General features: G+C 43.6%; 4 non-coding genes across 4 annotated transcripts; all 4 read right to left on the bottom strand.

Annotated features, from left to right (window-relative positions):
• Positions 1–1,378: 1,378 nt before the first annotated feature.
• trnav-cac (transfer RNA valine (anticodon CAC)) lies at positions 1,379–1,451 on the bottom strand. The gene has a single exon. It is a non-coding gene; the product is annotated as a tRNA-Val (tRNA).
• Positions 1,452–4,123: 2,672 nt separating this feature from the next.
• trnav-aac (transfer RNA valine (anticodon AAC)) lies at positions 4,124–4,196 on the bottom strand. The gene has a single exon. It is a non-coding gene; the product is annotated as a tRNA-Val (tRNA).
• A 2,673-nt stretch (positions 4,197–6,869) lies between these two features.
• trnav-cac (transfer RNA valine (anticodon CAC)) lies at positions 6,870–6,942 on the bottom strand. Its single transcript has one exon. It is a non-coding gene; the product is annotated as a tRNA-Val (tRNA).
• A 2,653-nt stretch (positions 6,943–9,595) lies between these two features.
• Positions 9,596–9,668, bottom strand: trnav-aac (transfer RNA valine (anticodon AAC)). Its single transcript has one exon. It is a non-coding gene; the product is annotated as a tRNA-Val (tRNA).
• Positions 9,669–12,983: the final 3,315 nt, after the last annotated feature.

The following is a 12,983-nucleotide window of genomic DNA, read 5'->3' as shown; positions in this document are numbered from 1 at the left end:
TGGAGGGCTAACAAGGAAAGGGAATACACATCAACTGGTATGACATTGAGAAGTGTAGAGGAACAAAGGTAACTGGGATTGCTTGTCCACAGATCCCTGAAGGTAGCTGGCCAGTTGGAAAAGTTGGTTAAGAAGTCATATGGAATGGTTGCATTTATTGGCAGAAGCAAGGAACAGAACAGCAAGTGGTTTATGCTAGAACTGTATAAAATTCTGGTTAGGCCACAGCTGGAGTACTGCGTGCAGTTCTAGTCACCGCATTGAAGGAAGGACGTGAATACGCTGGAGAGGGTACAGAGGAGCTTTACGTAGTTGTTGCCGGCAGTGGAGCAACTTTGCTATGAGGACAGATTGGATAGGATGGGTTTGTTTTCCTTGGAACAGAGGAGGCTGATGGGCGACAGTATTGAGGTGTATAAAAATAGGAAGGGCCTAGATATTGTTGTTTAAAAGGGTCTATTTCACATAGCGGCGTGGTCAACAACCAGGCTGCATAATTTAAAAGTAATTAGTGTAAGGTTTAAAGGGCATTTGAAGTGAACATTCTGCATGCAGATGTTTGTGGGGGTCTCAAACTTACTGCCTGAAAGTGTGGTGCAGGCAGAAACCCTCACCACATTTAACAAGTTCTGAGATGTGCACATGAAATGCAATAAGGTGCAGGGGGACACACCTAAAACTGGGCATTTGTTGGCCGGTGCAGATACGATGGGCTTAAATGACTCCTTCCATGCTGTAAACCTCTATGATTATATAATTATCGGTTAGGATTACTTTCATGATGCAAAACGTGGCATCAGATAATTAATGGTGTTTCCAGTGAAGAAGTGTTCGTGCAAGCTGGGGCTCGAACTCAGGAAGCTGAGATGAAGCATCTTATGAGGTTGCTGTTCGGTGTACGGGGAGCGTTGTCTCGAACGGTGGCATTTTGCAACCCAGTGAAGGGCGGTAAACCGCTGTTTGATGCTGCATTCTCCGCTTTCCGCCGGCAGCGGCTGATTGGAGAGTGTGGGAGCGGAAGTTAGGGCTTGTCCCTCCCTCACTCATTCTGGAGCTGGGGAAGAGCGATTAGTCGATGGGTTTGTTTGTGGCTTTAATTTTCTGTTGTGAAGCGTGGTGGCGTGGCAGGATCCTTTAATAAAAGCTCACAGCTGACCTGAATGCACGGAATGTGAAGCTTTGAGATATGGTTTCTCCAGCGTCAGGGCTGGAAACGGGAGGGAGTGAGAGACACTGTGAAGAATTTGAGTGTGAACAGAACTGTAGAGAGAAATCAGCAAATGGAACAGCATCGTGAGACACTGCACTCTGTTACCATTGAACCACTAATATGAATGATTTAATTTTATCTTATCATTAATTGAACACGTTTGCATAATGTTTCCGCCCGGTTTCGAACCGGGGACCTTTCGCGTGTGAGGCGAACGTGATAACCACTACACTACGGAAACGCTGTGGCAGTAGCATTGTTGGGAACATAACCAGACCTTTAACCTCAACAGCTGGACTACACTTATGGAGCTTGTGTCACGAGAATAGAATGACGGTGCTATATTTAGCAAGGTTGTGAGTGTGGCAGGAATTGATCCCGTGTTTCTCTGCCTTTATACATAGGAACAGGAGTGGCCATTCCTTAGCAAGTGGTTAAAATCTGGAATACACTGCTCTAAAGGGCGGTGGAGTCAGACTCATTCTTATCTTTCAAAACGAGTTGGATAAGTATCCGAATGAAAAAAATTGCACAGCTGTGTGTAAATGACAGGGGAGTGAGACTTGCTGAGAGTTGGCATGGGCTCGACGGGCTGCAACCATTCCCTTATTCTTTGATTGTATAAGTTAGTGGCACATTTAATAGTGTGCATGTCAGCAGAATATTGAGAGGGACATGGATTCAGTCGGCACAACGAGAGGCATCTGATTCAGAAGATTTGGGTGCACGAAAATCCGGGTTTAATGACTTTAAAAGCATCATTTTTGTTTTGTGAAGATTCGGTCAGAAAAATGTTTGGGAAAAGAATTTTTTGCTGAAAAGGGCTCAGCACTTCATCTTCTTTTTGGCTGTTCGGGTCACACTTCTTTTCGATGGTATTCTTCCAGAATGTATATTTTCTTTGCTGTTTGACAATAACCAGTCCCTTGCACTACAGTCTATCTCACTGTTTCCAACGTCCCATGTACATGTTACCAGCAAGGAACATTTTGAAGCAGACTTCTAAAGCACACTGTCCAATATGGTTTATGGATTCAGAGGTAAAGTGCAGAGCACAGATAAGTTATTCAATTAAGGACTCTCCTTCAGTTAACATTTCTTTAGTTGTGCAAAGGAAGATCATCAGTCAATTAATGATGTTTTCCCATGAAGGCAGGATAACATTGAATGATTATGCATTTTCTAAGTAAATGCCCATGTGATTCAGGGCGAAGCGGCATATTGGATCCAAATTTTGCTCAGAGGCAGTTAGCAAAGGGTAATGTTTGATGGGTGTTTTTGTGACTGGAAGGATGATTCCAGTGGGGTTCCGCAGTTTTCAGAGCCAGATCCATTGCTTTTTATGGTATTTATCAATGATCTAAACTTGAATATAGGTGTTATGATTTCGAAGTTTTCAGGTGTTATTAAAATAGGCAGTGGGTTGATAATGAAGAAGAAAGCTGGAGACTCCTGGAAGATATCAATCAACTGATAAGGGGGTAGAGCAGTGGCAAATGGAATTTAATCCAGAGATGTGAGTGATAGCGCATTTGTGGAGGGCTAACAATGAAAGGGAATACACATCAACTGGTATGACATTGAGAAGTGTAGAGGAACAAAGGTAACTGGGATTGCTTGTCCACAAATCCCTGAATGTAGCTGGCCAGTTGGAAAAGTTGGTTAAGAAGTCATATGGAATGGTAGCCTTTATTGGCAGAAGCAAGGAACAGAACAGCAAGTGGGTTATGCTAGAACTATATACAATTCTGGTTAGGCCACAGCTGCAGTACTGCGTGCAGTTCTAGTCACCGCATTGAAGGAAGGACGTGAATACGCTGGAGAGGGTACAGAGGAGATTTACGTAGATGTTGCCGGGAGTGGAGCAACTTTGCTATGAGGACAGATTGGATAGGATGGGTTTGTTTTCCTTGGAACAGAGGAGGCTGATGGGCGACAGCATTGAGGTTTATAAAAATAGGAGGGGCCTAGATATTGTAGATTGAAAGGTTCTATTTCACAGAGTGGAGTGGTCAACAACCAGGCTGCATAATTTAAAAGTAATTAGTGTAAGGGTTAAAGGGGATTTGAAGTGAACATTCTGCAAGCAGATGTTTGTGAGGGTCTCAAACTCACTGCCTGAAAGTGTGGTGCAGGCAGAAACCTTCACCACATTTAACAAGTTCTTAGATGTGCACATGAAATGCAATAAGGTGCAGGGGTACACGCCTCAAACTGGGCATTTGTTGGCCGGTGCAGATACAATGGGCTTAAATGACTCCTTCCAAGCTGTAAACCTCTATGATTAGAAATTATCGGTTAGGATTACTTTCATGATGCAAAACGTGGCAATCAGATAATTAATGGTGTTTCCAGTGAAGAAGTGTTCGTGCAAGCTGGGGCTCGAACTCAGGAAGGTGAGATGAAGCATCTTATGAGGCTGCTGTTCGGTGTACGGGGAGCGTTGTCTCGAACGGTGGCATTTTGCAGCCCAATGAAGGGCGGCAAACCGCTGTTTGATGCTGCATTTTCCGCTTTCCGCCGGCAGCGGCTGATTGGAGAGTGTTGGAGCGGAAGTTAGGGCTTGTCCCGCTCTCACTCACTCTGGAGCTGGGGAATAGTGATTAGTCGATGGGTTTGTTTGTGGCTTTAATTTTCTGTTGTGAAGCGTGGCGGCATGGCAGGATCCTTTAATAATCTCTCACAGCTGACCTGAATGCACGGAATGTGCAGCTTTGAGATATGGTTTCTCCAGCGTCAGGGCTGGAAACGGGAGGGAGTGAGAGACACTGTGTAGAATTTGAGAGTGCACAGAACTGCAGAGAGAAATCAGCAAATGGAACAGCATCGTGAGACACTGCACTCTGTTAATATTGAACCACTAATATGAATGATTTAATTTTATCTAATCATTAATTGAACACGTTTGCATAATGTTTCCGCCCGGTTTCGGACCGGGAATCTTGCGCGTGTTAGGCGAATGTGATAACCACTACACTACGGAAACGCTGTGGCAGAAAGACAGTGGGGAACTTAACCAGAGCTTTAACCTCAACAGCTGGACTACACTTCTGGAGCTTGTGTCACGAGAATAGAATGACGGTGCGAAATTTAGCAAGGTTCTGAGTGTGGCAGGAATTGATCCCGTGTTTCTCTGCCTTTTTCCATAGGAACAGGAGTGGCCATTCCTCAGCAGGTGGTTTGAATCTGGAATACACTGCTCTAAAGGGCGGTGGAGTCAGACTCAATCTTATCTTTCAAAACGGAGTTGGATTAGTATCCGAATGAAAAAAATTGCACAGCTGTGGGTAAATGACAGGGGAGTGAGACTTGTTGAGAGTTGGCATGGGCTCGACGGGCTGCAACCATTCCCTTATTCTTTGATTCTATAAGTTAGTGGCACATTTAATAGTGTGCATGTCAGCAGAATATTGAAAGGGACATGGATTCAGTCGGCACAACGAGAGGCATCTGATTCAGAAGATTCGGGTGCACGAAAATTCCGGTTTAATGACTTTAAAAGCATCATTTTTGTTTTGTGAAGATTCGGACAGAGAAATGTTTCGGAAAAGAATTTTTTGTTGAAAAGGGCTCAGCACTTCATCTTCTTTTTGGCTGTTAGGTCAACACTTCTTTTCGATGGTATTCTTCGAGATGGATATTTTCTTTGCTGTTTCACAATAACCAATCCCTTGCACTACAGTCTGTCTCACTGTTTCCAACGTCCCATGTAAATGTTACCAGCAAGGAACATTTTGAAACAGACTTCTAAACCACAGTTTCCAAAATGGTTTATGGATTCAGAGGTAAAGTGCAGAGCACAGATAAGTTATTCAATTAAGGACTCTCCTTCAGTTAACATTTCTTTAGTTGTGCAAATGAAGATCATCAGTCAATTAATGATGTTTTCCCATGAAGGCAGGATAACATTTAATGATTATGCATTTTCTAAGTAAAAGCCCATGTGATTCAGGGCGAAGTGGCAAATTGGATCCAAATTTGGCTCAGAGGCAGGAAGCAAACGGTAATGTTTGATGGGTGTTTTTGTGACTGGAAGGATGTTTCCAGTGGGGTTCCACAGTTTTCAGTGCCAGATCCATTGCTTTTATGGTATTTATCAATGATCTAAACTTGAATATAGGTGTTATGATTACGAAGTTTTCAGGTGTTATTAAAATAGGCAGTGTGGTTTATAATGAAGAAGAAAGCTGGAGACTCCAGGAAGATATCAATCAACTGATAAGGGGTTAGAGCAGTGGCAAATGGAATTTAATCCAGAGATGTGAGAGATCACGCATTTGTGGAGGGCTAACAAGGAAAGGGAATACAATTCAACTGGTATGACATTGAGAAGTGTAGAGGAACAAAGATAACTGGGATTGCTTGTCCACAGAACCCTGAAGGTAGCTGGCCAGTTGGAAAAGTTGGTTAAGAAGTCATATGGAATGGTTGCATTTATTGGCAGAAGCAAGGAACAGAACAGCAAGTGGGTTATGCTAGAACTGTATAAAATTCTGGTTAGGCCACAGCTGGAGTACTGCGTGCAGTTCTGGTCACCGCATTGAAGGAAGAACGTGAATACGCTGGAGAGGGTACAGAGGAGATTTACGTAGATGTTGCCGGGAGTGGAGCAACATTGCTATGAGGACAGATTGGACAGGATGGGTTTGTTTTCCTTGGAACACAGGAGGCTGATGGGCGACAGCATTGAGATGTATAAAAATAGGAGGGGCCTAGATATTGTTGATTAAAAGGGTCTATTTCACATAGTGGAGTGGTCAACAACCTGGCTGCATAATTTCAAAGTAATTAGTGTAAGGGTTAAAGGGGATTTGAAGTGAACATTCTGCAAGCAGATGTTTGTGGGGGTCTCAAACTCACTGCCTGAAAGTGTGGTGCAGGCAGAAACCCTCACCACATTTAACAAGTTCTTAGATGTGCACATTAAATGCAATAAGATGAATGGGTACTCACCTAAAACTGGGCATTTGTTGGCCGGTGCAGATACGATGGGCTTAAATGACTCCTTCCATGCTGTAAACATCTATGATTATATAATTATCGGTTAGGATTACTTTCATGATGCAAAACGTGGCAATCAGATAATTAATGGTGTTTCCAGTGAAGAAGTGTTCCTGCAAGCTGGGGCTCGAACTCAGGAAGTTGAGATGAAGCATCTTATGAGGCTGCTGTTTGGTGTACGGGGAGCGTTTTCTCGGACGGTGGCATTTTGCAGCCCAGTGAAGGGTGGTAAACCGCTGTTTGATGCTGCATTCTCCGCTTTCCACCGGCAGCCACTGATTGGAGAGTGTGGGAGCGGAAGTTAGGGCTTGTCCCGCCCTCACTCACTCTGGAGCTGGGGAAGAGCGATTAGTCGATGGGTTTGTTTGTGGCTTTAATTTTCTGTTGTGAAGCGTGGTGGCGTGGCAGGATCCTTTAATAATCTGTCACAGCTGACCTGAATGCACGGAATGTGCAGCTTTGAGATATGGTTTCTCCAGCGTCAGGGCTGGAAACGGGAGGGAGTGAGAGACACTGTGCAGAAGTTGAGTGTGTACAGAACTGCAGAGAGAAATTAGCAAATGGAACAGCATCGTGAGACACTGCACTCTGTTATTATTGAACCACTAATATGAATGATTTAATTTTATCTAATCATAAATTGAACACGTTTGCATAATGTTTCCGCCCGGTTTCGAACCGGGGACCTTTCACGTGTGAGGCGAACGTGATAACCACTACACTACGGAAACGCTGTGGCAGTAACACCGTGGGGAACATAACCAGAGCTTTAACCTCAACAGCTGGACTACACTTTTGGAGCTTGTGTCACGATAATAGAATGACGGTGCTATATTTAGCAAGGTTGTGAGTGTGGCAGGAATTGATCGCGTGTTTCTCTGCCTTTATACATGGGAACAGGAGTGGCCATTCCTCAGCAAGTGGTTAGAATCTTGAATACACTGCTCTAAAGGGCGGTGGAGTCAGACTCAATCTTATCTTTCAAACCGAGTTGGATAAGTATCCTAATGAAAGAAATTGCACAGCTTTGGGTAAATGACAGGGGAGTGAGACTTGTTGAGAGTTGGCATGGGCTCGACGGGCTGCAACCATTCCCTTATTCTTTGATTCTATAAGTTGTGGCACATTTGATAGTGTGCATGTCAGCAGCATATTGAAAGGGACATGGATTCAGTCGGCACAACGAGAGGCATCTGATTCAGAAGATTCGGGTGCACGAAAATTCGGGTTTAATGACTTTAAAAGCATAATTTTTGTTTTGTGAAGATTCGGTCAGAGAAATGTTTGGGAAAAGCATTTTTTGCTGAAAAGGGCTCAGCCCTTCATCTTCTTTTTGGCTGTTAGGGCCACACTTCTTTTCGATGGTATTCTTCCAGATTGTATATTTTCTTTGCTGTTTCACAATAACCAGTCCCTTGCACTACAGTCTATCTCATTGTTTCCAACGTCCCATGTACATGTTACCAGCAAGGAACATTTTGAAGCAGACTTCTAAAGCACAGTGTCCAAAATGGTTTATGGATTCAGAGGTAAAGTGCAGAGCACAGATAACTTATTCAATTAAGGACTCTCCTTCAGTTAACATTTCTTTAGTTGTGCAAATGAAGATCATCAGTCAATTAATGATGTTTTCCCATGAAGGCAGGATAACATTTAATGATTATGCATTTTCTAAGTAAAAGCCCATGTGATTCAGGGCGAAGTGGCAAATTGGATCCAAATTTGGCTCAGAGGCAGGAAGCAAAGGCTAATGTTTGATGGGTGTTTTTGTGACTGGAAGGATGTTTCCAGTGGGGTTCCACAGTTTTCAGTGCCAGATCCATTGCTTTTTATGGTATTTATCAATGATCTAAACTTGAATATAGATGTTATGATTCCGAAGTTTTCAGGTGTTATTAAAATAGGCAGTGTGGTTGATAATGAAGAAGAAAGCTGGAGACTCCAGGAAGATAACAATCAACTGATAAGGTGGTAGAGCAGTGGAAAATGAGAGATCGCGCATTTGTGGAGGGCTAACAAGGAAAGGGAATACACATCAACTGGTATGACATTGAGAAGTGTAGAGGAACAAAGGTAACTGGGATTGCTTGTCCACAGATCCCTGAAGGTCGCTGACCAGTTGGAAAAGTTGATTAAGAATTCATATGGAATGGTTGCATTTATTGGCAGAAGCAAGGAACAGAACAGCAAGTGGGTTGTGCTAGAACTGTATAAAATAGTGGTTAGGCCACAGCTGGAGTTCTGCGTGCAGTTCTGGTCACCGCATTGAAGGAAGAACGTGAATACGCTGGAGAGGGTACAGAGGAGATTTACGTAGATGTTGCCGGGAGTGGAGCAACTTTGCTATGAGGACAGATTGGATAGGATGGGTTTGTTTTCCTTGGAACAGAGAAGGCTGATTGGCGACAGCATTGAGGTGTATAAAAATAGGAGGGGCCTAGATATTGTTGATTAAAAGGGTCTATTTCACATAGTGGAGTGGTCAACAACCAGGCTGCATAATTTAAAAGTAATTAGTGTAAGGTTTAAAGGGGATTTGAAGTGAAAATTCTGCATGCAGATGTTTGTGGGGGTCTCAAACTCACTGCCTGAAAGTGTGGTGCAGGCAGAAACCCTCACCACATTTAACCAGTTCTTAGATGTGCACATGAAATGCAATAAGGTGCAGGGGTACACACCTAAAACTGGGCATTTGTTGGCCGGTGCAGATACGATGGGCTTAAATGACTCCTTCCATGCTGTAAACCTCTATGATTATATAATTATCGGTTAGGATTACTTTCATGATGCAAAACGTGGCAATCAGATAATTAATGCTGTTTCCAGTGAAGAAGTGTTCGTGCAAGCTGGGGCTCGAACTCAGGAAGCTGAGATGAAGCATTTTATGAGGCTGCTGTTCGGAGCACGGGGAGCGTTGTCTCGAACGGTGGCATTTTGCAGCCCAGTGAAGGGCGGTAAACCGCTGTTTGATGCTGCATTCTCCGCTTTCCACCGGCAGTGGCTGATTGGAGAGTGTGGGAGCGGAAGTTAGGGCTTGTCCCGCCCTCACTCACTCTGGAGCTGGGGAAGAGCGATTAGTCGATGGGTTTGTTTGTGGCTTTAATTTTCTGTTGTGAAGCGTGGTGGCGTGGCAGGATCCTTTAATAATCTCTCACAGCTGACCTGAATGCACGGAATGTGCAGCTTTGAGATATGGTTTCTCCAGCGTCAGGGCTGGAAACGGGAGGGAGTGAGATACACTGTGTAGAATTTGAGTGTGTGCAGAACTGTAGAGAGAAATCAGCAAATGGAACAGCATCGTGAGACCCTGCACTCTGTTGACATTGAACCACGAATATGAATGATTTAATTTTATCTTATCATTAATTGAACACGTTTGCATAATGTTTCCGCCTGGTTTCGAACCGGGGACCTTTCGCACGTTAGGCGAACGTGATAACCACTACACTACGGAAACGCTGTGGCAGTAACATTGTTGGGAACATAACCAGAGCTTTAACCTCAACAGCTGGACGTCACTTCTGGAGCTTGTGTCACGAGAATAGAATAACGGTGCTAGATTTAGCAAGGTTGTGAGTGTGGCAGGAATTGATCCCGTTTTTCTCTGCCTTTATACATCGGAACAGGAGTGGCCATTCCTCAGCAAGTGGTTAGAATCTGGAATAGACTTCTCTAAAGGGCGGTGGAGTCAGACTCAACCTTATCTTTCAAAACGGAGTTGTATCAGTATCCGACTGAAAAAAATTGCACAGCTGTGGGTAAATGACAGGGGAGTGAGACTTGTTGAGAGTTGGCATGGGCTCGACGGGCTGCATCCATTCCCTTATTCTTTGATTCTATAAGTTAGTTGCACATTTAATAGTGTGCATGTCAGCAGAATATTGAAAGGGACATGGATTCAGTCGGCACAACGAGAGGCATCTGATTCAGAAGATTAGGGTGCACGAAAATTCGGGTTTAATGACTTTAAAAGCATCATTTTTGTTTTGTGAAGATTCGGTCAGAGAAATGTTTGAAAAATAATTTTTTGCTGAAAAGGGCTCAGCACTTCATATTCTTTTTGGCTGTTAGGGCCACACTTCTTTTCGATGGTATTCTTCCAGAATGTATATTTTCTTTGCTGTTTCACAATAACCAGTCCCTTGCACTATAGTCTATCTCACTGTTTCTAACGTCTCATGTACATGTTACCAGCAATGAACATTTTGAAGCAGACTTCTAAAGCACAGTGTCCAAAATGGTTTATGGATTCAGAGGTAAAGTGCAGAGCACAGATAAGTTATTCAATTAAGGACTCTCCTTCAGTTATCATTTCTTTAGTTGTGCAAATGAAGATCATCAGTCAATTAATGATGTTTTCCCATGAAGGCAGGATAACATTTAATGATTATGCATTTTCTAAGTAAAAGCCCATGTGATTCAGGGCGAAGTGGCAAATTGTATCCAAATTTGGCTCAGAGGCAGGAAGCAAATGGTAATGTTTGATGGGTGTTTTTGTGAATGGAAGGATGTTTCCAGTGGGGTTCCACAGTTTTCAGTGCCAAAACCATTGCTTTTATGGTATTTATCAATGATCTAAACTTGAATATAGGTGTTATGATTACGAAGTTTTCAGGTGTTATTAAAATAGGCAGTGTGGTTGATAATGAAGAAGAAAGCTGGAGACTCCAGGAAGATATCAATCAACTGATAAGGGGGTAGAGCAGTGGCAAATTGAATTTAATCGAGAGATGTGAGAGATCGCGCATTTGTGGAGGGCTAACCAGGAAAGGGAATACACATCAAGTGGTATGATATTGAGAAGTGTGGAGGAACAAAGGTAACTGGGATTGCTTGTCCACAGATCCCTGAAGGAAGCTGGCCAGTTGGAAAAGTTGGTTAAGAAGTCATATGGAATGGTTGCATTTATTGGCAGAAGCAAGGAACAGAACAGCAAGTGGGTTATGCTAGAACTGTATAAAATTCTGGTTAGGCCACAGCTGGAGTACTGCGTGCAGTTCTGGTCACCGCATTGAAGGAAGAACGTGAATACGCTGGAGAGGGTACAGAGGAGATTTACGTAGATGTTGCCGGGAGTGGAGCAACTTTGCTATGAGGACAGATTGAATAGGATGGGTTTGTTTTCCTTGGAACAGAGGAAGCTGATGGGCGACAGCATTGAGGTGTATAAAAATAGGAGGGGCCTAGATATTGTTGATTAAAAGGGTCTATTTCACATAGTGGAGTGGTCAACAATCAGGCTGCATAATTTAAAAGTAATTAGTGTAAGGGTTAAAGGGGATTTGAAGTGAACATTCTGCATGCAGATGTTTGCGGGGGTCTCAAACTCACTGCCTCAAAGTGTGGTGCAGGCAGAAACCCTCACCACATTTAACCAGTTCTTAGATGTGCACATGAAATGCAATAAGGTGCAGGTGTACACAACTAAAACTGGGCATTTGTTGGCCGGTGCAGATACGATGGGCTTAAATGACTCCTTCCATGCTGTAAACCTCTATGATTATATAATTATCGGTTAGGATTACTTTCATGATGCAAAACGTGGCAATCAGATAATTAATGGTGTTTCCAGTGAAGAAGTGTTCGTGCAAGCTGGGGCTCGAACTCAGGAAGCTGAGATGAAGCATCTTATGAGGCTGCTGTTCGGTGTACGGGGAGCGTTGTCTCGAATGGTGGCATTTTGCAACCCAGTGAAGGGCGGTAAACCGCTGTTTGATGCTGCATTCTCCGCTTTCCGCCGGCAGCGGCTGATTGGAGAGTGTGGGAGCGGAAGTTAGGACTTGTCCCGCCCTCACTCACTCTGGAGCTGGGGAAGAGCGATTAGTCGATGAGTTTGTTTCTGGCTTTAATTTTCTGTTGTGAAGCGTGGTGGCGTGGCAGGATCCTTTAATAATCTCTCACAGCTGACCTGAATGCACGGAATGTGCAGCTTTGAGATATGGTTTCTCCAGCGTCAGGGCTGGAAACGGGAGGGAGTGAGATACACTGTGTAGACAGAACTGCGGAGAGAAATCAGCAAATGGAACAGCACCGTGAGACACTGCAGTCTGTTAACATTGAACCACTAATATGATTGATTTAATTTTATCTTATCATTAATTGAACACGTTTGCATAATGTTTCCGCCCGGTTTCGAACCGGGGACCTGTCGCGTGTTAGGCGAACGTGATAACCACAACACTACGTAAACGCTGTGGCAGTAACATCGTTGGGAACATAACCAGAGCGTTAACCTCAACAGCTGGACGACACTTCTGGAGCTTGTGTCAGGAGAAGAGAATAACGGTGCTAGATTTAGCAAGGTTGTGAGTGTGGCAGGAATTGATCCCGTGTTTCTCTGCCTTTATACATAGGAACAGGAGTGGCCATTCCTCAGCAAGTGGTTAGAATCTGGAATACACTTCTCTAAAGGGCGGTGGAGTCAGACTCAATCTTATCTTTCAAAACGGAGTTGTATCAGTATCCGACTGAAAGAAATTGCACAGCTGCGGGTAAATGACAGGGGAGTGAGACTTGTTGAGAGTTGGCATGGGCTCGACGGGCTGCATCCATTCCCTTATTCTTTGATTCTATAAGTTAGTGGCACATTTAATAGTGTGCATGTCAGCAGAATATTGAAAGGGACATGGATTCAGTCGGCACAATGAGAGGCATCTGATTCAGAAGATTTGGGTGCACGAAAATTCGGGTTTAATGACTTTAAAAGCATCATTTTTCTTTTGTGAAGATTCGGTCAGAGAAATGTTTGAAAAATAATTTTTTGCTGAAAAGG

This window comes from Pristiophorus japonicus, chromosome 3 (assembly GCF_044704955.1).
Source record: "Pristiophorus japonicus isolate sPriJap1 chromosome 3, sPriJap1.hap1, whole genome shotgun sequence".
NCBI classification, from domain to species: Eukaryota; Metazoa; Chordata; class Chondrichthyes; family Pristiophoridae; genus Pristiophorus; species Pristiophorus japonicus.
This window is presented reverse-complemented; position numbering and strand designations above follow the sequence as displayed.